Source organism: Toxorhynchites rutilus, chromosome 3 (genome assembly GCF_029784135.1).
Source record: "Toxorhynchites rutilus septentrionalis strain SRP chromosome 3, ASM2978413v1, whole genome shotgun sequence".
In the NCBI taxonomy this organism is placed as follows: Eukaryota; Metazoa; Arthropoda; class Insecta; order Diptera; family Culicidae; genus Toxorhynchites; species Toxorhynchites rutilus.
The window spans coordinates 166,584,728-166,612,293 of record NC_073746.1 but is presented as its reverse complement, the minus strand read 5'-3'; the positions used below and the strand labels follow the sequence as shown (position 1 = coordinate 166,612,293).

The 27,566-nt window shown below is 35.8% G+C and overlaps 1 protein-coding gene across 3 annotated transcripts in view; it reads right to left on the bottom strand.

The window, feature by feature from the left end:
* The window catches only part of LOC129779502 (uncharacterized), a 247,500-nt gene that overhangs the window by 174,137 nt on the left and 45,797 nt on the right, over positions 1 to 27,566 (bottom strand). For all 3 annotated transcript variants that reach the window (XR_008743682.1, XM_055787007.1, XM_055787008.1), the window contains exon 2: positions 22,486 to 22,532. The gene's annotated coding sequence lies outside the window, so the exon portion shown is untranslated. The remainder of the gene's footprint in view (positions 1 to 22,485; positions 22,533 to 27,566) is intronic.

The window sequence follows — 27,566 nt, the reverse complement described above, 5'->3', positions numbered from 1 at the left end:
ACAGAAGGATGGTAAACAGTAAAAGATACTGAAGTGTAACGAGATATGATGAAAACCACTCTCTGTGATCCTAAACGAGATGCCTCTCCTATGATATGTATAAATGAAATAATGAAAAAAACTCACCAATGTAATATAAGATGATTGGTAATCACACAATTATCAAGTCTTCTCACCAGTAAAAACATGTTACTTTAATATAGAGGAAACATATTTAAAATTGTAAAGGTAATTGTCTATTATAATTTTTACTTTCTGAGTATTTATTCAACGCAATGCGAATTTGAATTGGACTAACAACAGCTAATACTATATGTAGAGCATATGGGAAATCACTTTTTCTAATATTTCTTCACTTTTCCAATTTTTCTCGCCGTAAAATGAAACACTACAATTTCCTTGTATGAAAACGAACACTACAAAACAGACAGCTTAAATCAAACGACCCGTTCTCGAGCGGGAACACACCTTGGTTTTTAACTATGAAAATTGAAATAAATCTTTTCATATATCAAGTCATTTAAAACACAACTGCTACCATATACAATTTTACACTTACACTTGTGCTGAATTTTTCACAATACACGATCGGTCATTGATATGAAATTTCACGAACATTAAAACATTAAAGTTCCAGATTTACTTGCTTACTCGCAACACAGAAATGCCCCCGACTTGCATATATTTGCAATGTCGAATTCCCCAGCTTGGTTTAGATGCATTTGTTAGTGAACACATTTCGGTAGAAACAAAATTCTCCCAACTTTCATGTATTTGCAATGTCGATTTCTCCAGGCAGCTTGGTTTTGATGTCTCTGTTAGGGATCCGCCGCATGTGTCGTCAATTTCGACCAATCAGAAATGGGTCTTTCCGTTAGGATAGGGTTTGAGAAAAAAATTGTTATGGAGTGCCGAAATCAATTGACGCAAAAATTTCATCAATCTATCATGAAATGACTGAGCGATAAGCGTTTGAAATTGGGCAATTTTCACGATGTACTCGATTTTCAATTTGTACCCCAATATGTTCCCGAAAGACGTAATCCTACGTCAAAAAATGTCAGTGAATGTTTGAGTAAGGGCCGTGGTCTGCTGTTCGATGCAACTTTGTCGCGATGCTCTTACAAAAATGTTGTACGGCACTTACGTCCATTTTCCGGATACAATTCCGGATTCTTGTAGTCAGTTGCTTCGTGTCCTCGGCCCTCCAATTGTTTTTATACACTAGGGCACTGAGTGAGCCAAAGAAATCCTCTATTGGGCGGCACTGGGCCAAGTTTGTTGGGTTACGATCTTTCGGCACGAACGGTATCTTTTTCTCCTCAAGATACGCCACCGTCTTCTTGGCGTAATGGGAAGACGCCTTGTCCGGCCAGAAGACGTACTTCCCATCCGCGTGATGCTCGTTCAGGAACGGCAGCAGGATTTGATCGAGGTACTCTTCTCGATAGATTTGTTGGTTGATTGCCAGACCGCTCGGCTTAAACCAAGGCTTTGAAATGCCCCTGTCGGAAATGGCGATGTACAACATAACCTTTTTTTTCAAACTTGTGCTTGAACTTGTATTTCACTTCAGGCGGTGTGGATGACTTGTCGCTGGAGTAGTAATTATCATTTCCTGGAATATGCGTTTTGGACAGCGGAAAATAGCTTTCGTCGTCCAGAACGAAAGACGTCCCGCGGTATTTATTGGTCATCCACCGACACTGTGATTTAACCGTCTCAATCTGCTCATCCGTGTACTCCGGTGACCTCGTCTTCTTCTTGCAGACGATTCCTTCCATATTGAGGGTCCGATGGATCAATACGTGGGAGCAGCCATATTTCCGACCGGCGTCACGCAGGCTGGTTGCGTCCTTGTTGTCAAACAGCTTCTTTAACGATGTCTTCCTCTGCTTCGTCATTATCGTCACCGGACGACCACTTCCGACCTTCCGCTCTACGTTCAGGGAACACAGGATACGATATACCGTACTGACAGGTACATTTTCTTCCTTAAAATGTGCCACCGTGAACTTTTTTCCTTGCTGGAAAAAAGAACCGTACAATGCGTTCGCGGAGCACGTGCTGTTTCGACGCCATATTTGCTTTGACTAAATTCAAACTAGCAAAACCAAACACGCCTACTGTTTCTAGGGAGCCCAAAGAGCAATTTTCTTGGAGAAAGAAAATTTTACGCTCTTTATTTGAGTTACTGAAAGGTATTGAAAAAATTCTCATTTTTTATTTAACACCCGTTATAACGCACAGTGCGTTGAGCCGTAGACAAAAATCAAATTCTATGTTTTTTTTTTTCATTCGGGTGTTTAATTCACTCATACTTGGTCATGTACGCCTAAACCTATGTAAACAATTATTGGTAAGCTAGAAAAAGCATCACAACTGAACTGAACTGTCAACTTCTGGCGAGATTGTTGCATGCGAAGGTTTTTGTGAAGTTTCAAACGGATCTCAAGTCGTTTCTAAAAGTCAAATCTTGTGTGCCATCAAATCAACTGAAATGGAATGCAATTATCAAGGTAAGTAGAGAGTATTTGAATGGAAAAGTAGCTTGGTCTTAATAATACTCTTGAGAAACGGGGAAGTTGATATTGCAAAGAAATAAAAAATGATGACATCAAAATTCAAACTTTAGATATCATTTCAAACAACTTCCACCGACTTCCGCTCTCAAACTTCCATGGAATAATAGCAAAATATGTCCACTTTGAGGACAATTTTTGTCACACGTACTGTTCTAAGCAGAGATGCCTTCCTGAATTTTCAGTATTTCCAAGACTTTTCAGCACGCTCCTGACGAACACTCAATTTATCCTTATTTTTCTGAAATGATCCTGATTTTTGTACTCTTTACATTATTCGTAATAAGTATACTGGTTTCCATGCCAAAGTTTTCAGTCATGATAGTTCTCCGGTTCGTACTTGTATATATCTTACATTAAGGTCAACTGTGTACTTAACTTTTATTCATCTCTACTCTCAATTGTTTCGTGGCTTCCCAAAGCAGTGCTAGAAAATTTCATGAAACCAGATTGTCTGACGAATTTATGAAATTACACCGAGATTATGTTTGAGGAACAATATTTTATTAAAGATAATATGTATGTAGATGTGTCTCCAGAGTTATTGATGTTGGAACACGTTTCAAATTGTAAAATTACTTAAGGGAAAATTTTTGAATCCATAGTCAATATAAAAAGATTTTATTTGTGATTTGTTCATCTGTTTCAAAGTAGAATAAACTTTAATGATGGGACTATGGTAAATATATCTATAACTGTACTGAATATCATAAAAATTAGGAAAAATTCAACAAGTCTTCCACTGCTGATATGCTTTCCTCATTTGTTGAGTAAAGATTTATTCCAAAGCATGGATGATGAATTCAGTGAAAATTTGAATATTGATTTCTCTGCAATTGATTGTAATGATGCTGTAGGTTTTTCGGAAAAAAAATGAACGATCAAAAATTCACACTAGCATTTCCGCTTATGCGAGGATTTATACCATGCTTATCCAATTTTTTACATATCCGGTCTTCGCCCGAAGGAAGATAAACTCTGTTTCTGGTGGGATTTGAATTGGATTCTGTATTACCAAGCAACCTGTTTCTCACATGTATGGCTCGCAGCAGTTTTCGACGAGGAAGCAAACATGTTCTGGGAGGATAGAATATTTAAGCTGTGTGAAAGATGGCGAAAGATAGGAGGCGATCTGGCGTAGTGGTAACATCCATACCTCTCACGCATCGATCACGAGTTCTATTCTCACTCCCAACATTCTTCCGAAAATGGAAGTAAACGTGACGAACCAGCCGAAATATGTTGAAAGTCACTATAATAGAGAAAAAATGGCGAAAGATTGTGAAACAGAACTATGGATTTAAAATTAAATTCTAATGCTTTGATTGAAAATCATGCTTTTTCCCCAAAAATCGACATTAACTTTTCGGACAACCCAATATGAGCTATCCTGATTCATCCTGATTTTTATTTTCATTCTTCCTGATTTTTTCAAACTATAGTTGGCAACCCTGGTTCTAGGTTCTACAAAAAGTGGAAAAAATGTTATCGAAGAAAAAAACTATTCATGAAGAAACATGAAACGTGACTGCTGTCGTCAGTTTCGGAAAGATTAACGATAAACCCTTTTGAAGTACAACCCGCGGACGTCCGCAGAAGGATCTTGAGAGTTATTCAAATAAGGTAGGAAGACGGCGAGTAGCAGAACTAGTTTTCAAGTAACGCTCCAGGAGACCAGCTTCTGCTGTTATCATTTCTGGGAATTCAACTCTACTAAATAAAGATAGCAACAAGTGCTTAACGCCTGCTCAAGCACTGTCTTTTCTGTGGACTTGGATCGGACGGACCGGAAATATATTGTGCTTCGAGAGTTGGTGAAAATTTTACATAAAGATTGCTTTCCAAGACTGTATGACCTGATACAAGCAAAGAATAAAAAATAAAAAAAAGAATAAGGGAGAAAATTCTCTCATTTTGAGAATAATGACCATCAGCCAGCTGGATATTACAAAATATCAAGCAATGTTGCTCTACTCTACTTAGCTCTTTATAGCTGGTACTACATGCATTTGACCATACATATGCTTTTAAACCACAGTTCCAACATTATTTCGATGTTCGATCTAGGGGAAGTGGGGGTATAGTGGTCACCCTAAGGAATATGCTCATTTCCAGCGCCCGCATACCGATTTAATTCCCGTTTCTCTAAGAACATTATAGTTCAACTTATTGTTCTTCAAGATACCAAACGGCTTTTACTAAATTATTAAAATTCAAAATAGTACACTTTTCATCATTAGAAAAAAGGTGAAAAATCGAACTTTTTTTTTTGCTTGGAGGTAAAGCGGTCACCTAGTGGGGGCAAAGTGGTCAGTCGCTCATATCGAGCTAAATGGGATAGATTTATGCTTTTTTTTCGTCCAAATTTGTTCAAATCCTATTTGTTATAGCAGGTACATGCATGAAATAAGCTTGGCCTATTCACCTAGAGTCTCAATTGAAATTTTCTCTTGCATACAAAAGCGTAGTAAGAAACACATAACGTTCCGCATAATGAGGCTTGGTTTAGTTTGAGTGGCATATTTATCCAGAGTCAAATCCACAGAAGGATCTTCTTCAAGAGCAGAATGTGATGAGGTATATCAGCTTTAGTAAACAGAACATTGTAAGTTGTTATTCACCTATGACCACTTTGCCCCCAAACATGAAAATAATGTCTATGCTAATAAATCTCTGAAATTAAACAAAACATCTGTTCACCTCTCCTAGAATATGTGAACAGTCGTCCAAACTGATGATTTGTTCAACATATCAGATTGATAAACTAAATTTCACGAGAAATTCCTTAGATACCATGCGCACAGTACTACGGCTTAATGGCTATCGAGAGAGTAATTTCTGTTTTTATTTGTATTTTGACACGCGACAGTTCCACTGAAATACAGGGTAACTCAAAAGTCATTAAATTCTTCAAACATAAGGTGACTATCAATACGGCATATACAGTCAATAGTTATACTACCAAACAAGCAGGTGACCACTTTGCCCCCCAATGAGCAATTTGCCCCCACTACAGAAAACCCCTTTTCAATCACACGAGGAAATCATCCCGAGTCAACTCAAAGTTGTGTTTATGAATTAAAAATGTTGAAAATACCTTTTTTTTTATTTGAAAAAATCCATTGTAAGCCATATGAGGTGTAATCAAAACACAATTTTATTTTTATAATCCGTTGGATATGAGACACTTTTGCCTTTGATGCAATAAATGTGTGTAATTGATGTCAGCAATGTGTATCCGAAAAAAGATAAGCACTTTTCACTTTTGACAAACATTTTTCTACATGAGACACTTATGAGATAATTCAAATGTCATGAGACTCTTATGTAAATAGTTATTCTGATTTAAAAAAAAACTACTCTAACATAATTTGGACCAGTAGTAACTTGAATAATGGTTTCTGCGTATCCGAAATGATCAGAACTTTTCACTTTAGATAAACAAAAATTTTATCGCTTGAGACACTTATGCGCTTATTCAACTTAGTTTCTCGGACTGAATCATAATTTCCAGTTTGCAGGCGTTGTTAGTCCATTTATGATGAAGTGGTAAATAGAACAGAACACAAAACATGTGACAGCTGTCACAATGGCTCACATATCGAGAATTGTTGTCAGCTTAAATTTATATCCCTCTATACAGCCATTCCAAGCCAATCCGATATAGTGGTTCTTAGATTTTCGTCAAAAGTGGTAATTTTGTTCTTTATTGCAAAACATTAGACCCGCATTTTTTATTTTTTCATTAGGATGCCCATTTCCATGTTAGGGCGGCCCGAAAAATCATGGTTTTCCACTTTTCTCCAAAAATGACTTTTTTCAAAAATGCATAACTTTTGAACCACTGAGCTGATTTAGATGATTGACAAATCAAATTGAAGCCAATGAGCTTTTATTAAAAACTATTGAACTGTCAAAAATGATTTTATTTTCACAGTTATTTTTTTTTATCCCATTTATTTATTTAAGGCTCATTAGCATTTTAGCTGTAACAGAGCCGAATTTTAATCGTGTACATGTCACATGGTTATTATATCTATAATTAGCACATTACACAGTTGTCATTCGCCAGTATTCCTTCTATACCATTACATATGGTACATTCACACAGTAGCCATTTAGGCGTAAGAGTATTCTTTCTGTTCTTCCATTATCCAGTTGGACCACCGGACAGCGGAGACAGTTGATTGATCATTGTTGAGTTATTTATAGAACAGCAGCCCGATGTGTCTTGCAGAGCAGAGCAGTTGTATGGATGAATCGATCTTATTTCGACCGTGGATCGATCTCCATCGCTGATGATTGTTGCGTGGCCGTAGTTATTCTGCAACAACACAAAGATGGTCAATGAGGGCCCTGAGTTTTGAACTCACGATCGATCGCTTACTAAGCGAACGCGCAACCAATGTGGCTACGGAGACCCCCTTCACAGTTATTGATTGTAGTCGTTTTTTATTGTTTTCATGATTTTGGTATAGAGGGCGTCATATTTTCTTATATTTTTTCTTGAAAGCTAAGGATTTCTTACATAGATATCAGAGAGGTTTTTTCTTCGTTTTTGAGGTATGATTTTTCAAAGTTAACCAGTGGTCCGAAAAATCATGTTTTTCCCTTTTATCCAAAAATGTGTCTATGCAAAAAAAATCATAATATTTGCACCGATTTAGATGATCGACATATTGAATTGAAGCCAATAAGCTTCTTTGAACCTTATTATAACACTTGTAATGTAAAAAAACTTTAGCTGTCCAGAAAAAATATAAAAAATAATCCCTCTATCTTTAACCGAGAAAGGTATGAAAAACTTACTCAATCAATAATTACAAAAACGAAAATCCATTTTTTTTGAAAAAGTATCAGTAAAATTTTTCCGAAAAAGTAAATATTTTTTTAAAGAAAACTAAACACAAGCTTCCATTTGATATGTCGATCATGTGAATCGGTCCAGTAATTGACCCGTAATTGAAAAGTAATGATTTTTTTGTGGAAAAAAGAGGGAAATTTGTTTTTTCAAACCATCGGTTAACTTTGAAAAATCATAACTCAAAAACGAGAAAACACCAATCTGTTAAAGATAAAGAGCGCTGTATTCTTTCAGATTTTTTTTCTTGAGAGCTGAGATTTTTTTTTACCTAACATATTCTATAATCAGAAAGATGTTTTTTCCATTTTTGAGTTATTATTTTGCAATTTTAACATGTTTTAAGTCTTCGTTCAATATTCCTATGTGACTAGACTAGACCTATGCGAGTAGTCTCACATCTCTGATTTTTATGTTATGTAAAAAGTGCTCAATTTTCAGGAAAAAATATAAAAAAATATAGCGCAATTGGTCTGGAGACCATGCAAACTATAAAACATATACAGGACGGACTCGATTATCCGGAGACTCGATTATCCGGGATTCGATTATGCAAATCCAAAATGGTTGCCGCCACAGGATGCCGCCATATATATTTTTTTCACAATCCCATCAATATGGGTATCAAATGAAAGGGCTTGACTAGTAGAATACAGTTATTTATGAAAAATGCAAAAAAAAAGATGGCGACCACTACAAAATGGCGGATTGCATATTTTCTCAGATCAATATGGGTATCAAATGAAAGGGCTTGACTAGTACACAGTTATTTATGAAAAATGAAAATCCAAAATGGTCGCCATCACAAAATGGCGCCATCTTTTTTTTCAAAGCTCCATCAATATGGGTGTCAAATGAAAGTGCTCGACTGGTAGAACACAGTAGATTACGAAAAATCCAACTCCAAGATGACCGCAGTTCCCAAATAAACAATTACTTGTTAATGGTTCCATTCAGCTTGCCCTGTTTGTATGTATGTTTGAGTGTTTGTAGGGCTGTCCGACATTAATAGAAAATTGACACCTGTTCCTGTTGACTGATTCATATGAAATTTGGAACATACCTTTAATTCTATTGTCATTATAAAACTGCATATTCCATGATCTTGAAAAATTCAATTTGTCCACCGCTAAAAAATGGCTGAATAGCTTTACTTGGAGAATCCACTACACTATGAACAACATTAATTCAAAAAGGTCGCCACCACAAAATGGTCGACTATGTATTTTTTTGCAATCACCTCAATATTGGTATCAAATGAAATAATTTGACTAATAGAATACCGAATATTCTGAAGAAAATTAGGTAAGAAATAAAAATAAATTTTTTTTTTTTAATTGTTTGGATGTAGAGAAGTATACTAATGATACAGATAATTTACTAAAAACTAAAAAATAAAATAATTAAAGAAAAACTTTTTAAGTTAAATGGTTTAATGTACTAAAAGCTAGAAAATAATTAGACAAGTAGCAGTTAGTAGTTATCACATCCGTTCCTTCATTAATTTAGGGCAATGATGAGACTAAAATAAAGTCGTGAAAAAATGATGAAACACTGTGGATAATGAAAATACAACTTTTATTTCTTATCCAATTTTCTTCGGAATATTTTCATGATGTACCGTATTCTATTGGTCAAATCATTTCATTTGATGCCGATATTGAGGGATTCCAAAACCTTTTTGAATATATGTTGTTTATTATGTTTTGTGTTCTCCAATTCAAGTCATTCAGCCATTTTTTAGCAACGGCCAAATTGATTTTTCAAGATTATGCAATACGTAGTTTTATAATAACAGTAGAATTAACGGTGTCTTCCAAATTTCAGATATAATTTCAGAAAATATATACATAATCCGCCATTTTGTAGCGGCCGCCATTGGATTTTCATGATCATGGAATACGCAGTTTTATAATGACACCAGAGATCAAGATGTGTTCCAAATTTCAGACCTATCGGTCAACAGGAAGGGGGTTAAATTTCTATTGATGTGGTACAGCGCTACATATGAAGTTACAAAGTCACAAACATACAAACGGGTCAACCTAGATAAAACCGTTCAATAAATAAGTGCAAATCATAATTATATTACGTTTACCGAGAGAAAATTCGTGTTTTTTATGACTCGATTATCCGGAGGATTCGATTATCCGAAGTGAAACAAAATCAATACTCCGGATAATCGAGTCCGACCTGTAGTATTTTTTTCAAAAAAGAACAACTAACTGGCTTTAATTTGATGTAACGATCATCTGAAAAAGTGAATTTTTCGTACCACCATAGAAAGGAAATGGGTACCCTAATTAAAAAAAAAAAAAACGGGTCTAGTATTTTACGAAAAGGAACAAAACTACCACTTGCCACGAAAATCTGAGAGCCACTGTATCGGTTTGGCATGGAATGGCTGTATAACAACACCCGTTATCTGTAATGTTATAAGTATAATTCCCAAGTCAGTTTCAACTCAAACAACATCATATGTGAATACAAAAACATTCGTTAGAAATAACATTTAATATAATCATCGAATCGGAGCAACGTCAAACCTCGTAATAGACAATGTAGAAAACAGCATTGCCTTTCAGGACGGAACACAATTCAAGGACTCCACTTCTACTCTCTTTGGCACTGCTCTTGAGGGTGACAAGTGTCCCGAATCCGCTCCACTTGGATGCTTTCTATTTGTTTTTAATCAAACTGAGCAGCGAACACAATTCGATATTATGCATATTTTCCCTCTCTATTTCGTTCCATTTCAACAGGATCTGCTTCCAATGTTACGTAACGAGCCCCAATGAATGCGGAGATTATGCATAATAAGGGGGAGCGAAATTCAATTGCAGAAACGGCTAGCATGTCACTTCGCGCGTCTCGCAATCTCAAAAAGTCCATCACACAAAAGAGTTCCGTTCCATCGCATATTCCTTTTTTTATGGCATTGAGGGGATACATTATGGTTGCGTGTCCCAAAGGGAGGAAAATATTAAACACGTTTGATGGACGGATTTGTTAATTGTCGTTTCCCTGACAAGCTGCTGAGTTTAATTTATGGGTCATTAGCGAGAAATTCTGAGACTCATCATCAAGTGGGATTGTCATTAAACAAGATCTATGGCAAGATGCTTCATGAGAGGGTGAATTATCGCTGCAATTGAATTATACGATTAAAAAAACGGCGCGCCGACATGCTGTATTGAAATTTAACGATGCTATTTAAACTGCGAGATAAAAATTTAATATGATTGTTCATAAAATAAAACAAGTTTATTAGTTAAAAGTATCCAATTGAAATAAACATTGATGTGCGCTTTCGCGTAGACTTCGTGTCAATGATGTTAATCCACCAACCCAACAGAGGAACGAAGGATTCATACTAAGTCAACTCGTCGAACACGAACTATTCTTGATGTTCACAGGGAAACAAGAAAAAAACATCAATCAATAGTGGTACCCGGCTTGTTGGACCAGCTCGCCGACAAACCCGTCTCAAAAAAGGCTTGAGAAAAGTGCCACTTGTGGAACTATGCTCCACTAGCTACCAAAGTGCTTCTTATCGTCAACCGCTGTTACCGTTTCCTGGGTCTATTGCCGACGGAAGCCAATCGGAAAATGGAATCCTGAACCCACTGACAGACGGCGAGGATGAAAAACATATTTTTGCTACTGGATAAGAGCTCTTCAGCGCTCTGTTCCATTCTAGTTGACATGCTCGATGAGGCACAAATGATCTCTGAAATCGATACAGTTCGTTGGGTAGCATTATCGAGCTCTGCCATCATTATATCCCTAGAGCCTTGTTCTAGACGGTTCTGTGTCGACATCAGACATGTTTATTGCTGTTCGTTAGATTGTGATGCATTAGGTTAGAATCGAATTATGCGAGCAATTGTTTACATTCGGAAGGGAATTTATCGTGTTATTCAGAGATTGATTAGCAAATTTCACGTCTGATGGTGCGTGGATAGCGAATTTATATTTTTCGTGAGTTTCCTTAGAAATAAAATAAGTAAAAAAACTTTTTCAGTTAAACGGTTTCTGTGATCAAACATAATAATAATACGGATAATGTACTAAAAGCTAGAAAATAATCAGGCAAGTAGCAGTTAGCAGTTATCATACCCCTTCCTTCATTAATCGAGGACTTTGATGAGACTAAAATAAAATCGCGGGGCACAAAATGAAACCATTAAATGCGGGTGATGGGAACACAACATGCCCCACGATTTTATTTTAGTCCCATCAATGTCCTTGCTTAATTAAGGAAGGGGTATGATAACTGCTAACTGCTTCTTCTTCTTGAATGGCGTTAACGTTCTCTGTGGAACTTTTGCCGTCTCAACGTAGGCATTAACTAGCGTCATTTATTAATACTTATTTGAGGTTTCTTAAGCCAAATAACACGCCTCGAATGTATTCCGAGGGGCAAGCTCTAAAATACGCGTGACCAAAGTGCAAATCGAGAGAAATTTTTCTGACGAAAAAATTCCCCCGGCCAGAACGGGAATCGAACCCAAACACCCGGCATGATAATGTGAGACGCCAAACACTCGGCCACGGGTGCACTAATTGCTAACTGTTACTTGCCTAATTATTTTCTAGCTTTTAGTACACTATACGTATTACTATTATGTTTAATTACAGAAACCGTTTAACTTAAAAAGTTTTTTTTACTAATTTTATTTTCTAGTTTTTGGTATATTATTTGTATAATTAGCATATTTTTGTATAATATAACCTTTTTCAACTTTTTCTTAATTTTTTTTATTTCTTACCCAATTTTCCTCGGAATAGTTTTATGATGTACTGTATTCTATTAGTCAAATCATTTCATTTAATACCGACATTGAGGGGATTGCAAAAATACATGGTACAGGTCGGGCTCGATTATCCGGAGTATTGATTTTATTCACTCCGGATAATCGAATCGTCCGGATAATCGAGTCATAAAAAAACAATTTTCTCTAGGTAAACGTATTATAATTATGATTTGCACTTATTTATTTAAGGGTTTTATCTAGGTTGACCTGTTTGTATGTTTGTGACTTTGTAACTTTGCATGAAGCGCTATACCACATTAATAAAACTTTAACCCCCTTCCTGTTGACCGATTGATCTGAAATTTGGAACACATCTTTATCTCTGGTGTCATTATAAAACTGCATATTCGATGGTCTTGAAAATCCAAGATGGCGGCCGCTACAAAATGGCGGATTACATATGTTCTCAAAACCCCATCAATATGGGTATCGAATGAAAGAGATTGACTAGTAGAACACAGTTATTTATGAAAAATGTAAATCCAAGATGGGGGCCGCTACAAAATGGCGTATTACACATTTTCTCAGAACCGCTTCAATATGGGTATCAAATGAAAGGGATTGATTAATAGAACACAGTTATTTATGAAAAATGTAAATCCAAGATGGGGGCCGCGTATTACACATTTTCTCAGAACCGCTTCAATATGGGTATCAAATGAAAGGGATTGATTAATAGAACACAGTTATTTATGAAAAATGTAAATCCAAGATGGCGGCCGCTACAAAATGTCAGATTACATATTTTATCAGATCCGCTTGAATGTGGGTATCAAATGAAAGGGGTTGACTAGTAGAATACAGTTATTTGTGAAAAATGCAAATCCAAAATGGCCGCCACCACAAAATGGCGCCATATTTTTTTTTTTCAAAACCTCTTCAATATGGGTATCAAAATGAAGTTTTCGACTAGTAGAACATAGCAAATCATGAAAAATCCAATTCCAAGATGGCCGCAGTCCCCAAACAACTGATTACTTTTTAAATGGTTTCATTCAGCTCGACCTCTTGGTATGTATGTTTGAATGTTTGTAGGGTTGTCCCACATTAATAGAAATTTAAACGCGTTCCTGTTGACTGATTGATCTGAAATTTGGTAGACACCTTAAATTCTATTGTCATTATAATACAGTTATACCTCGATATAAGGCAACTTTGTTATTTTTCTCGTTACGTTATATCGAAACAAAAAAATTTTTTTTTTGATTGATGCAAAACTGTTCATGATTACTTCAAAATGTGGAAAAAATAATTTTCTATCACCCAGCAGTATTTTACAAATCTTTCTCATGCCCAATTAAGATAATTTTCGTAGATGATCATGTTTTAAGTAGAGGAAAAGGTCTGAAAAAAATGAAGTGAAATTTGTATCAGTGATGAAACGGACAGTATTTTGGCCGGATAGCCGGATAGCCGGCAGTCGGATATTCGGCTTTATATTTGCGAATACGAAACTGGAAGACACTGCATGTGTGCATGAAGCGAATAGACGATTACATTTTAAAAGAAATAAACACATTTTTAGATAAAAATGATGAACTATGAATAAATTTTCCGTTTCCGTGGATATCCTTTAATAGAGATTCAAATTTTTTGCAAGTAATCTTCAACAGGATTTTTGACGTAGGATTACGTCTTTCGGGAACATATTGGGGTACAAATTGAAAATCGAGTACATCGTGAAAATTGTCCAATTTCAAACGCTTATCGCTCAGTCATTTAATGATGGATTGATGAAATTTTTGCGTCAATCGATTTCGGCACTCCATAACAATTTTTTATTTTGAAGAAAATAATATATGTCATGAAACTAACTATCGAACAATTGAAAAATCTCAACCCCTATCCTAGCGGAAATACCCACTTCTTATTGGTCAAAATTGACGACACATGAGGCGGGTCCCTAACAGAGACATCAAAACCAAGCTGCCTGGGAGAATTCGGCATTGCAAATACATAAAAAGTAGGAGGAGCTTTTGCTCCCACCGAAATGTGTTCCCTAACAGAGACATCTAAACCAAGCTGGGGAAATCGACATTGCAAATATATGCAAGTCGGGGGCATTTCTGTGTTGCGAGTAAGCAAGTAAATCTGGAACTTCAATGCTTTAATGTTCGTGAAATTTCATATCAATGACCGATCATGTATTGTGAAAAATTCAGTACAAGTGTAAGTGTAAAATTTTATATGGTAGCAGTTGTGTTTTAAATGACTTGATATATGAAAAGATTTATTTCAATTTTCATAATTAAAAACCAAGGTGTGTTCCCGCTCGAGAACGGGTCGTTTGGTTTAAGCTGTCTGTTTTGTAGTGTTCGTTTTCATCCAAGGAAAGTTTATACGGCGAGAAAAATTGGAAAAGTGAAGAAATAGTAGAAAAAGTGATTTCCCATATGCTCTACATATAGTATTAGGTGTTGTTAGTCCAATTAAAATTCGCATTGCGTTGAATAAACACTCAGAAAGTCAAAATTATAAAAGACAATTACCTTTTCAATTTTAAATATGTTTCCTCTATATTAAAGTAACATGTTTTCACTGATGAGAAGAATTGATAATTGTGTCTGGTATTGGTAATCATCTTATATTACATTGGTGAGTTTTTTTTCATTATTTCATTTATATATATCACAGGAGAAGCATCTCGTCTAGGATCACAGAGAGTGGTTTTCATCATATCTCGTTACACTTCAGTATCTTTTACTGTTTACCATCCTTCTGTCATCATCACTCGGTAAACACTGGTGGAGTGAACAAATAATACCCAACAACCAAACAAAACGACCCTTTTCAGGGCCACCAAATCATTATCAAAGAGTTCAACTATGTAATTCTTCAAACATATCCAAAATCAACAGATAGCCTAACGGAATCCTACGTCAATTATGCGGTCGTGTCTCGGACACAACCCTCCTGTGACTTTTTTCTGATAAGGATTCAACTAGTTAGGAGGAGATCAGAATCACTTAATTGCAACCTTTTTAGACCCGAGGATTAAATCAGGCTATTTAGAAGTTCTTAAAACGTAAACAGTCTTGCTGGCAATTTTATTGGAGTATATAAGATATCTTGCGACGAATATTCTGAGAGTAACAGCTCATCATAGTCTTCGAGATCTTTAAATGAAAAAAAAGAGACGAAACAGAAAACCTTATACACGAAACTCACGACACAGCTTTTAGGACTTTTTCAACGATGTGGCAAATGAAAATAATAGTTAGCGAACGAAATCAACAAAATGTGAATCATGTTTGCGATCGATTCTAAATTTGGTGGTCATTAAAATCCAAGCAGTGAATCGAGCGCATGGATTGCTAGAGTTTATTTTGCAGCTCCTTTCAGTAGTATAAATAATAAGCATCTGAATTTTGTTCTTGAAACATGTTCACAGTTATGCTAAAAAATGCCACAATAACACCAAGTGGAAAGGATCGCCCAAGAATATCAGGTTGGAGGCATGCGTCTTTCATAAGAGAAATTGTCATGGACTATAATACAAGACAATCCGTACATCCGTTTTCCACAAGTTCCTTTTTTATTAAAAAATAATGAAATAAATTCAGGTAAAAGTAACACGAACCGATAAACATATTTCCTGAAATGTTTCAATTCAGCTAAATGTACCGATCGGCGTCATTGTTTACGTTTGTGAAATGTCCATCGAGTACAAATTCAACCATGTATCGATATGCGTCGGAATATTCCAGACCTACATTGATTCAACTTTATTAAATAATTTCGTTATCCAGATTGACATCCAAAATAAAGACTGAACGTGAAATATTTATTTTATATGTTTAAATGTTTCAAAAAATGTTAGCTTTATTCCTTCCGTTTCAACAAGGACAGTACTTGTTTTGAAAATATGAAACACAATATTATTAGTTTTAGATAGGACATATTCACAAAACATTGAGAAAAAGACCAATGCTACCCCATTTTACGGTACTTATTTCTAAACTTACTAGAAACATTCATTCGAAATAGTTTAAACTACAAAAACTATTTCTGTATTGTTTATTTTTTATCCTAAGGCATCTTAAAAAGTTACGTTATATCGAGTTACGATACATCGAGGTTGCTTTATATCGAGGTTGCCTTATATCGAGATATAACTGTACTACGTATTTCATGATCTTGAAAAAGTCAATTGGCCAAAGCTAAAAAATGGCTGAATGACTTGACATGGAGAACACGAACCATAATAAACAACATCAATTCAAAAAGGTCGCCGCCAATAAATGGTCGACTAAGTATTTTTTGCAATTCCCTCAATATCGGTATCAAATGAAATAACTTGACTAACAGAATACAGTACATCATGAAAATATTCCGCAGAAAATTAGGTAGGAAATAAACGTTGGATTTCCATTATCCACAGTTAGTTTTTTCATCATATACCCCACGATTTTATTTTAGTCTCAACACTGCCCTAGATTAATGAAGGGACGGATGTGATAACTACTAACTGCTACTTGCCAAATAATTTTCTAGCTCTAGTAAATTAAACCGTTTAACTTAAAAAGTTCATTCTACTTATTTTATTTTCTAGTTTTTAGTAAATTATCTGTATCATTAGTATACTTCTCTACATTAAAACCATTTCAAAAAATGTATGTTTTTTTAATTTTTGTTTCTTACCTAACCTTCTTCGGAATATTTCGATGATTTCATTTGATTCCAATATTGAGGGGGTATTGATAAAAAAATCACCTTTTCACTGTTTGTAGTGGTGATCATTTTGGATTTGAATTTTTTATAAATTACTTTGTTTTACTATCCAAACCCTTTCATCTGTAACTCATATTCATGAGTTTTAGAAAAAACTTATATACAGGTAAACTTCGACGTAACGAAGGTAACGTCACTCGATATAACGTACATTTTACCTCGATATAACGTACACATGATCAAAGTCTAAAAAAATATATATATGGCGCCATTTTGAATTTGCATTTTTCATAAATAGCTGTGTGTAACGTTTCTGTAGGATATTTAAGAGATATTTAAGTTTGTATGAAAAATTACCCCTTCGTCTATGATGATGAATAATTCAATAAACAAACATAGCACCGCAAATCGGAAGGCAGTTTTGAAAACTCCAATAAATTATGCACAAGGATAATTTGTTACTTTGACGAAAAAAAAAATTTTTTTGCATCGATTTCAAAAAAGTGCCAAAAACAGGATTTTTATAGTGCTTTGCAAAATCCACTGTAATTTTGCAAATATCTCAGTAAGTTATAATGTTTGAAGGCAAATTTTTAGCCTAGTGTATTTCCTAAACATCTATGAACGTTTCATATTGACACATTCAGTCGTTTTTTGGAGTAAATGGAGTAAATTAGAGGAGCATTTAATCGCAAATCGCATCAGAAGTACAACATCTTACGCGACTCTCAGAACGAACGATTCATAACTTTTGTCTTGATGAGAAATGAGCTCAATTGAAAAGGCGCATTTTATTCCGCACCCATTACCCAGCATTACACTTTCAAAAAATGGAAACGAATCGGGTAATTGACGCCGTCATCTAGAAAATCGCATTTACATTGACAGCTGTTCCACGTCGCGTCCTCTTCTGTGGAGCTATCGCTGGGAAGAACTATCACTTTGTCAAACAAAACATTGAACAGATGACGCCGAAAAAGTCGTTCGAAAACGAAAATAGAAAAGCCCGCTTCGCGGTTCGCAAATTTAATATCTTTACGATAGCGTTTCTAAGATTGCCTACCGAAATGGAATTTAGCTCCAATCCTCCCCCTGTTACACCTCTTGGAAATTAAATTGATCGGTTCGATGAAAATAAATTGAAAATTTCTCCTAAAATTGTCTCGCGCCCATCCACCCCTCAGACGACGAGATTCGAGTAAGCACCTGGCCCACGCGATTTCAGGATGTCCTTTCTCGCATCTCGAGACGAACCCAGCAGCCGAGAATAGAGCGAAGAAAGGATGCTTAAATGCTAGACAGCATTACGCGATGTAATGTGCTCAATCAAACCGTTTACAATAGACGGAATGGGAAATAAGTTTTAGAGAAAGAACTTTTGCGACAGTGATCGTTTGAAATTTGGATTGTTTTGCGTACAAAATTGAAATTTACATCGTGATTAGTTCTGTAACGCTTCGCTCGAATTTCTAGCCAGCCGTTTACGACCGTTAGAGAAAATTTTTAAGATTCTACGTGGGCTTTGAATTTGAACTCTTTCAATGGATGCTCAGCTAGAAGTATAAGAGGACACTATCCACAAAATCAACACAGCGATTTATAATGAATCAAATTTGCTGCATGACCTGAATCTCTGAATTTTTTGGAGAGACTTCGAATGATCTATAAATCGTTCAAGGCCCTGCTTGGAGAACTCATTTCTCAGTTTAATTGTACAATTGCTTGATAAACGAAAAACTTTCAAGTTCAAAGTCGGTTCTAACGAGCGAGAAATTGCTAAGTCAATTATCAACAATTCCTCTACTTGCATGACAAGAATGTTTCGAGTTAATGCACTCTAACCCAAACCTTGAATCGAGCGACCATTATCGACCAAATCGACTTCAATGATAACGTGAATCAGTGAAACCGAATCTACAATGCTGTAGTCCAGGGGTTTCCAGATCTTTTTCTCGGCGGAGCATTTTCAAAAGTCAATACAAAAAAAAATGTTGCACCGCATTATTTTCTTTCAAAATTCCGTCAGCATCAATAAGAATGAACCTACTGTGATTCCGTCAAGTACGCGAAACACTTGTGAAGCTTCATGGAACACTAAATATGACAATTTTGTTCGTGGTCAGGGTGTCGACTTAAATGCCGAAAAGAAGTTCCGTAGTTTTCCCTGAATTTCCAGAAAAAATCCAGATGTAGACTAGTAATCAGATTTTTCTACTGGTTCTACAAAGGTAGATTGATGTAGTTAAGAAACGTGGAATGATTTTGCTACTGAAACAGTATTTGATCGCCTGTGACACACTGTGTGTCAACTCGGTTCAATGCGTACATAGATACGAAGAAACAAATTTAGATATGGCTGACTTTCATGTTGGAGGGCACTACCTAATCGGCGCTCCGTTGGGAAGAGAAATCCTGCGAGGGTGACTGTGACGGGACGCGCGTTAAGTTGGAGGGCGCTTCCTAATCGGTGCACGTCTCGACGGGTAAATGGATGCCTACGAAATGGTCATAAGCGCAAAAGAAAGCAACGAATGGTGAATAAGAATATAGAGAAAAAGGGAAGGATCAACGTTAGTTTGCGTTGAAAACTCGTGAAGTGCATGAGCACAGCCGCCCCCTGAAGTAGTCGCCTAGATGTGGTCCCGGGGGGAATGAGGCTACGAGTAGAGGGCTTGGTTTTTGTGGGTGCGATCCCCACTCGACGTCTGGGTTATCCCTTCCCAGATAAGGCTGGAAGAGCGTTCCTCACCTCTATAAAAAAAAAAAAAAAAAAAAAAAGATATGGCTGACTTGTGTATTATTCTCGCGAGGACAAGAATGAATCATCAATCAAGCATTTCTAACTGCTTCTACAAAACCATTGACCCTTTTCAGCGTCACCAAAACTTCCTACTAAAGAGTTTTTTTTCGATGCATTCTAAAATAATATCCGAAGTGAGGAACGAGTGAATGAATAAAATAGTTTCGTAGCCCTACGTCAATAAAACTTTCCCATTTCCATTTTCCCGTACATTTGTTCTGCTCGATTGTGAGCTTCCCTACCCATGCAGTCAATAACGAGCAATTCATCGGCGATCAACGAAGGGGAATGAATTAAAGTCACCTTGAACAAAGAAAAGAATAAGAAGAGAAACGAAGGAATATCTTTGCCTGGAACATAAATATTGGATCTCGCTGAGGCAAACTTTCGGTATCGTTCTAGATACGAAGCAATGAACATCGCTTGTTCCTTATCATTAGTGAGGACACCGACTGGACAACACAATTGCTGGGCGAGTTGGACGGTAAGGAATTGAATGCCTTTCTCAAGGCAATGGGGGTGGAGGAGTAATATGAGGAAAGAGTAGAGTTTTACAAGGGCCTTTTTGAAGGCTAGATACTAATGAACTGAAGAAATTCAAAGTCTATTCAACTCAACATGACAGTAGCAAAACTATCTCCACCAAGCGCAAAGCGGAGGTAAGTGTGTGTATAATAATATCCGAAGTTATTAACAGCGACTTGAACAAAATAATAGCGTAGTTCTACGTCAACAAAGTGGTCGTGTCTTGGACACAACCTCCTATAAGTTTTGTGCATAATTTCATCAAAATCGGTCGAGAGTTTTGGAGGAGTTCGGTAACAAACACCGTGACACGAGATTTTTACATATATAGATATGCCAAGAACATGTCAACCGCGAGAATTTACATACAAAAATGTTACGAGTAAAACATAATTTTTTCAGGAGTCCCCATAGAAAGATGCCTTATATTCCAGAAACTAAAAAAGATAGAAAGTTGACGTCTACGACGAAAGTTCATATTGTAATAAGATCTAAAACTTTGTCGAATACAGTATATCGCTATCTTGACTTTAAACAAAATTAGGATTAGTTGTAATTTTTTCAAAGAAAACATGAAAAAGTTGTTGTCAGAAAAACTTTTTCCCTGTAAAAGTGCCCATCTTCTGATGTATGGACGACTTATTGGAAACTGTATGAGCAATGCATTTGTTTTTATTAGAGATTTAAAAAAATACGTTTTTGAGAAAAATGAATTTTAATTTAATTTTTTTTATTTTCAACGAAATTTGAAAAAAAATGTTGGTGTTTTTTCTATGAAAATTTAAACAATTTTCTACATTTCATCCTTGATTAGAATTTTGTAGGCATTATTTTTTTTTAGTTATATTTTTTGAAAAAAATTAAGAAATTTTTATTGAACCTTTTCAAAGAGTAAATAGTCTATTTTTTTAAATTTTTCAAGTAGGCAAAGTGGCTTAAAAAGACTCATGTGTTTACACCCACAACGTTTCACTGCTACCTGAGATGGTGCTGCGAATGGCCAGTCGAGTTGGCATGAAATTTATCAATGGAATCCGGATGCATAAGTCCTTGACATATGCTACTCCTACTCCATTCAGATTTGAACAAAAAGTCTTAACTCGAAAAATATCATCAAATGGTTTCAGGCAAATGGGCGATGATATTCGAAAAATGAACAAAAAATATTTTAAATAGAGTAGCTATCCTCAAAAAATATTCTTGTGGTGGTCACTTGTAGTCATGGTGATCAAGCTAGTCAAGTCTACAATAAACAGAGCACAACAGATATTTACATATTTACACAGAGCATTATTCACCCAATTTTTGCCTTTTCAGAAATGACTCGAATGGCAAACGATATTATGAATTGTTCTTCTTCATGTCGAAAAACCGAACACTACCAACAGATATTTATAAATTTTATAGCCTGTTTTGAATCATCTCGATTGGTATAGAAAATTTACGAAATAATTATTTCTACTATTTCTATTCTGAACATAACTAGAATACGATTGGAAAATCAACTTTCCTTGTACTATGTTTTTGACATTATCAAAGGGAGAGAGACAAAAATAGAATCACCATAACTCGATTCGCAACAATGAGGATCATAGAGTCGTAGAAACAGGATACATCGCAATCCACCAAAAAACGATTGTCACGTCATTGACGTTTGAATAGAACACCCATCACTTCGATGACAATTTTGCAACCTACAAAAAGGAAAAAAATAAACCGGCTCACTTTGTGTCAATCCCAACATGGGTCTGATTTCATCGCAGCAATTTCACACCGTCCAAAAATCCCACTCAATTAACCTCTTCCCGCTGGGGTGAACAGCACAAAAAAAAATCCTTATTGAGCCATTACCGACGGAAAGTGAACAACACGTCGCCATTTGGTGAACCGTTTAGCATCGTCAGTCACGCCAAATAGCGACTGAACAATAAAATGAAACGACGAAGAAGAAGAAGAAAACAATAACAATAACAACAACACATTTCATGCAGATTATCCGCTTGAAATTTGTCGTGCAAAAGTTGCTTCATCATTCATAATCAATTCGCGCCTTCCCTCGAAACTGTTTGATTTTAGGTACACCTTTAGGAAGATTTTCGCTGGGTGTGTGTGTGTGTGTGGAGATGCTAAATTGTGTTCATTTCCCGTGAAGCATGAAGTCTCGAGTTGGGCAAATTCTGCAAACAACACAAACCGATTACTTTCGGGGTTATATTTAAATTGACTTACCTTGCAACAATTTCGTCGAACGCAAATGGGAATCGCTTTGAGAGTGGCTGAAAATGAGGAGAGAAAGAGAGAGAAAAAATACGATGAGGTCACTTCCATATAAGAACAATGACTAGTTTTGTTGTTTGCATCTCGGAGATCTTGGCGGAATATGAAAACGTTTGATGGTTTATAAATTGAAAATACTATACGAGTAAGCTGGAATGAGACGAATATATACCCGTGTTCCTAGTTTCTTGTGTTTTAACGAGCATAATAACTTCAATGATCTCACAAAAAAGCGTTTTTCATAGAGAATGACAATAAAATTCTAGTTCATTGAATTTCCAACTACTTTTTCGATCGCAATATTCTTTTCATACAGTTTGGCTTTGAGTTTTGATTTTTGGAACAATATCATTTTTTTATATACCCTTAAAATGTCAGTCACAATGAAATTTATCATATGATAATGAGAATTTCAATGTTGGGTAGTTGTCACTTTATGCAAAAAGTTTGAAAAAGTCGGAGATAGTGTAATAAATATCATATGTTACTAATGATTTTCGCGTAAGTATAGAAAATGATCAAACACAGGTCTGAAAACACGGCGTCACGTCGCGAATACAAATACTCCCACCGATTTATCGCATTAAAGATAAAGGCAAATCGACGATGGCCCAAGAAGTCATAAGTCTCGCATCAAATCGTCTTTTAACACAACACATATTGAAAACACAGCCAGTCGTCAATCTTCATTCCAAATCGCTTCGTTTATTGCGTAATGTGCCCATTTCTAAGCATCCGACAAACAATGAGCCATCATTCATCCGTCGTGAACCCATAAATCTGAAGGTGCCTGGCATCCCTCGGCGGGTGCTAATGATGAGTAACACCAAATATCCAACGATTGGTGTAAACAGCAGCCTCCAGCAGCCTAGGGCACCGATTTATCACAATTAAAGCAATCGTTATAACGATTGCAAACGCGGGAGAAATACCAAATCCCGCAAGCGTTTGCTTTCATCTTCTTTTCCGTGTTATTTTTCTCCCACAGAGCTAATGGAGTTCCCTTCATTGAGAGTAGGACGATGTAGTGTCTGTTTTCTTTTTTTTCGATAACACGAACACTGACTTTATCCAGGATCTGGCATCTTCTGAAGGAAGCTAAGAAAAATCCGTTTAGGCGAAAGCGAACATTTCCCAAACCAAAAAGGAAGCACACGAGCATACGGAAAGTCATACAGGGTGGGGAGGTAAGTGTTGATACAGCGACGATTAAAATGTACAGAGGTCCCTTCGGTGGATAAATGGGTGCGAACAAAAGCTTACGGCGGGATTCGAATCGTCTGAAACGTTCCAAAACTGCTCTCCAGCTGCTCTACAGGATGGAAAAGGAATCGACAAGCTGGCTTCGTCTTGTAAAATATTATAAAATAAAAACATTGTCAAACGGAAGGAACCGCTTAACATTGGGGATAAACCAATAAGGTCGGAATAAAGAAGAGCTTCGTTGAGTGGAGCTGTGTGATGCGGCTATAAATCTTGGCGTGAAAAAGTTACTGTATCGCAAATGTAGCCTGGTATAACGATTCGAGGTCAACGGTTCCCACCTGGGTAACCGACGAGGTAACAAGTCACCTTATACGATGCATTTAGGGCGCTATTCGATTTCGAAGGATTAAGTACGTACTTTGTGGGAATACTTTTGCCTCTAAATCATTCCTGTTTTTTGGTGCGGAAGTCAGGAAGTAAAACAAGTTTTTATGGTGAAGCTCGTGAAAATCATCGATAACCATCCAATACATGGGGAATGGGTAGCTTTAAAGCTGAATATTAAATTCAAATAAGATAGCAGGTATGGAGTGAAAATGAATAAAATACGAATAATTATTTGGACACTTGATTCGATAACTCATTGCAAATCGCAGCGAAGAGAATATATTTTAGGATGATCTGTTATGGCAATAAAGTTATAAGAAATAACCCTATTTATTGATTTTTTCTCGAGATACAGGTCAGACTCGATTATCCGGAGTATTTATTTTTTTGATTTTCGGAAATTCTGAATAATTTGTATAATAATTCTATATTGAATAGCTAATATGGGTGTTACCGATGAAGTAACAAGACGTGGTTTCCAAAACCTGAATACTTCTTTATTAGGACGTATTAAATTTTCCTGTAACGATTTACATTGATTTCAATAATAGTTCATAGCAGTGATTAATTCAACATTCACATTGGTGCCCGTCTATTCAATGCAGTCCGAAATTTACTGCCGGACGGTAACTGCTTTCTTAGCTGTGACCTAGTTCGCACTGCGGGTTTTATTTTTATGAGAAACTAAATTAATTATTCATCAAATTGTTAATCATACCTGATTAGGAAATCAATTCTTAAGAATATAATCGATTGTTCGTCACTTTTCGTGATCAGTGGCTATCAAAAATAAGTATGTGCTATTAATAATTTCACTTGCAGTTGGGTAAACTAAATACCTCACTAAAAAAAAATTTCATCCAAAATTTTAGTACTAAAAAAAATATTAAAATTCTGAAAAAAAAAAATTTGGGATTTAGAGATTCAGTACTACTCTAATTCATATTTAAATGTGCTCTTACGGCTTTTCTAGATTGATAAATATCTTCAAACTGTTTTTTTTTCAAATATCTAATAATAAAAATAAAATAAAAAAACACAGTACAAATAAAAATTTATAAATTTTCTGGAATTTCGAAATTTTGAAAACAAATATAACTATATATTTGAGCAGGAGTGGGTCTCAAGCTCAAATTTTTATTTAAATGCGTTCAAATATCTAATAATAAATATAAAATTAAAAAAAAAAACTCAGTACAAAAAAATGTTATAGCATCTGGCATTTCGAAATTTTGGAAAAAAATATAACTTTGAGACCCACTCCTGCTCAAATTTTTATTTAAATTCGTTCGTATGTGTCTTTTTTCTACATGTGGCGTAATTTTTCCTGAATTTTTAAGATAATTGTGTGACACAAAAATAATTTTCTTCATTGTCTGCATTATTATTTTTATTTTTTTGAAATCGATTATTTTATTGTATTCGTGGTTTTCAATTGAAAGATTAAAATAAAAAAAAAACAAATCGGATTTGTTGTCTCAAAGTCATATTTTTTTTCAAAATTTCGAAATGCCAGAAAATCTATAACATTTTTTTGTACTGTGTATTATGTTAAAAAACAGCTTGAAGATATTTATCAATCTTGAAAAGCCGTAAAAGCACATTTAAATATGAATTAGAGTAGCACTAAATCTCTAAATCCCAAAAAAAAATTTCAAAATTTAAATATTTTGTTTAGTACTAAAATTTTTGATGAAATATTTTTTTGATAATTTTTCTTGATACACCGTGGTAAGATGCACATTCTATATTTTTTTCAAATGTTATCTCGGATCTATTGAGGATGGCGTGAAATAAACGAAAAAGTACGTTTTTCACTATAGATCCTACGTCAAACCACATAGGGGTTCAAATAAACCGCCAAAATTTCTTATTTAATATCCTTTACAATATTTGCCATACAGCTAGTGATTTGGTTTGGGGGCACTTTTTACTCCCTTACCTAACCACTCTTTGGAAATATAAAAAAACAGGAAGTGGGTTATACCTATGGTATAACCGCAAGGGTGACGTAGGACTATCGTTGATTTAGAGATCATTTGTTTGAAGTTGAATCTAAATCCATTCTGAATGAATGAATAAATGAATATTTGGGGGACTTCGAAAACGAGAGCGTTACGTTGGAGGCACAAGGTTTTATGCATCCAATATAGTATACGAAAAACCTTGTTCTGAAGAATAATCTTCAGAAGCTTTTCATGCTAACTATACTTGATTGACAAATCAGAACCCCAAATGTATTATATGGATATTTTATGGATAGAAAACATTAAAATAAACTCTTTCGCTTGAATGTAATTTTCAATTCCAAGGGGAACTGGCAGATTATTTTCCAGCAACGATTAGATATTTCCACATTTTCCTCGATACTGGAAGCCCACCAGTGGTTAATGCTAATTCGATAACCACCTGTTAATAGCACTTGATTGAAACATATTTGGTCACAGTGTTGGATATGGATAGAAAACATTCAAATAAACTCTTTCACATGAATGTATTTTTAAATTCCCAGAGGAACTGGCAGATTATTTTCCGGATCTTTCTCGATGCTGAATGGCATCCAAACGGAAAGAATTCCGTGCGTGTATGTGTGTGTGTGTAGCGGCTGTTTCGATGGTCACCTTCTCTTCTCCTGAAGGATCGGCTTTTCTGTGCTCCCTCACAGTTTCAAACAAACTGCTTGCGTTTCAGGGCAGATCTCGATCCTTCGCTATCCAGCACCCTCAGCAACAATGTTGTCTTGTCGATGTCCTCACGAAAAATGAATGCGTCCAGAAAATCGCTTGAGTATGCTTTTTGTGCGTGATTGAATCGAGAGAAGGCGTGGTTTACGATGGCAATTTGGAAGGCAAACTAGAGGGGAATGAACTCTCTGAGTTCGGAACTTTCGGCGACTGAGCAATAATCGATTGCGGGCGCATACAATATTGGAAACGGAAATATCCTACTGATGAGAAAGAATAATCTTCAGAAGCTATCCTGTTAATTGCGATTGATTGAAAAATCACAAAACCAAATGTATTTGGTCACAGTGTTACATGGATAGAAAACATTCAAATAAACTCTTTCACATGAATGTATTTTTAAATTCCCAGAGGAACTGGCAGATTATTTTCCAGCAATGATTAGATCTTTCCGGATCTTTCTCGATGCTGAATGGCATCCAAACGGAAAGAATTCTGCGCGTGTATGTGTCGATCCTTCGCCGTCCACCTCCTCCAGCACGTTAGGCAACGATGTTGTCTTGTCGATGTCCTCACGAAAAATGAATGTGTCTCACCACTAGAATATCGCTTAACTATGCTTTTTGTGTGTGATTGAATCGAGAGAAGGTGTGGTTTACGATGGCAATTTGGAAGGCAAACTAGAGGGGAATGAATTCTCTGAGCTCGAAACTTTCGGCGACAGAGCAAGAATCGATTGCGTACGCATACAATATT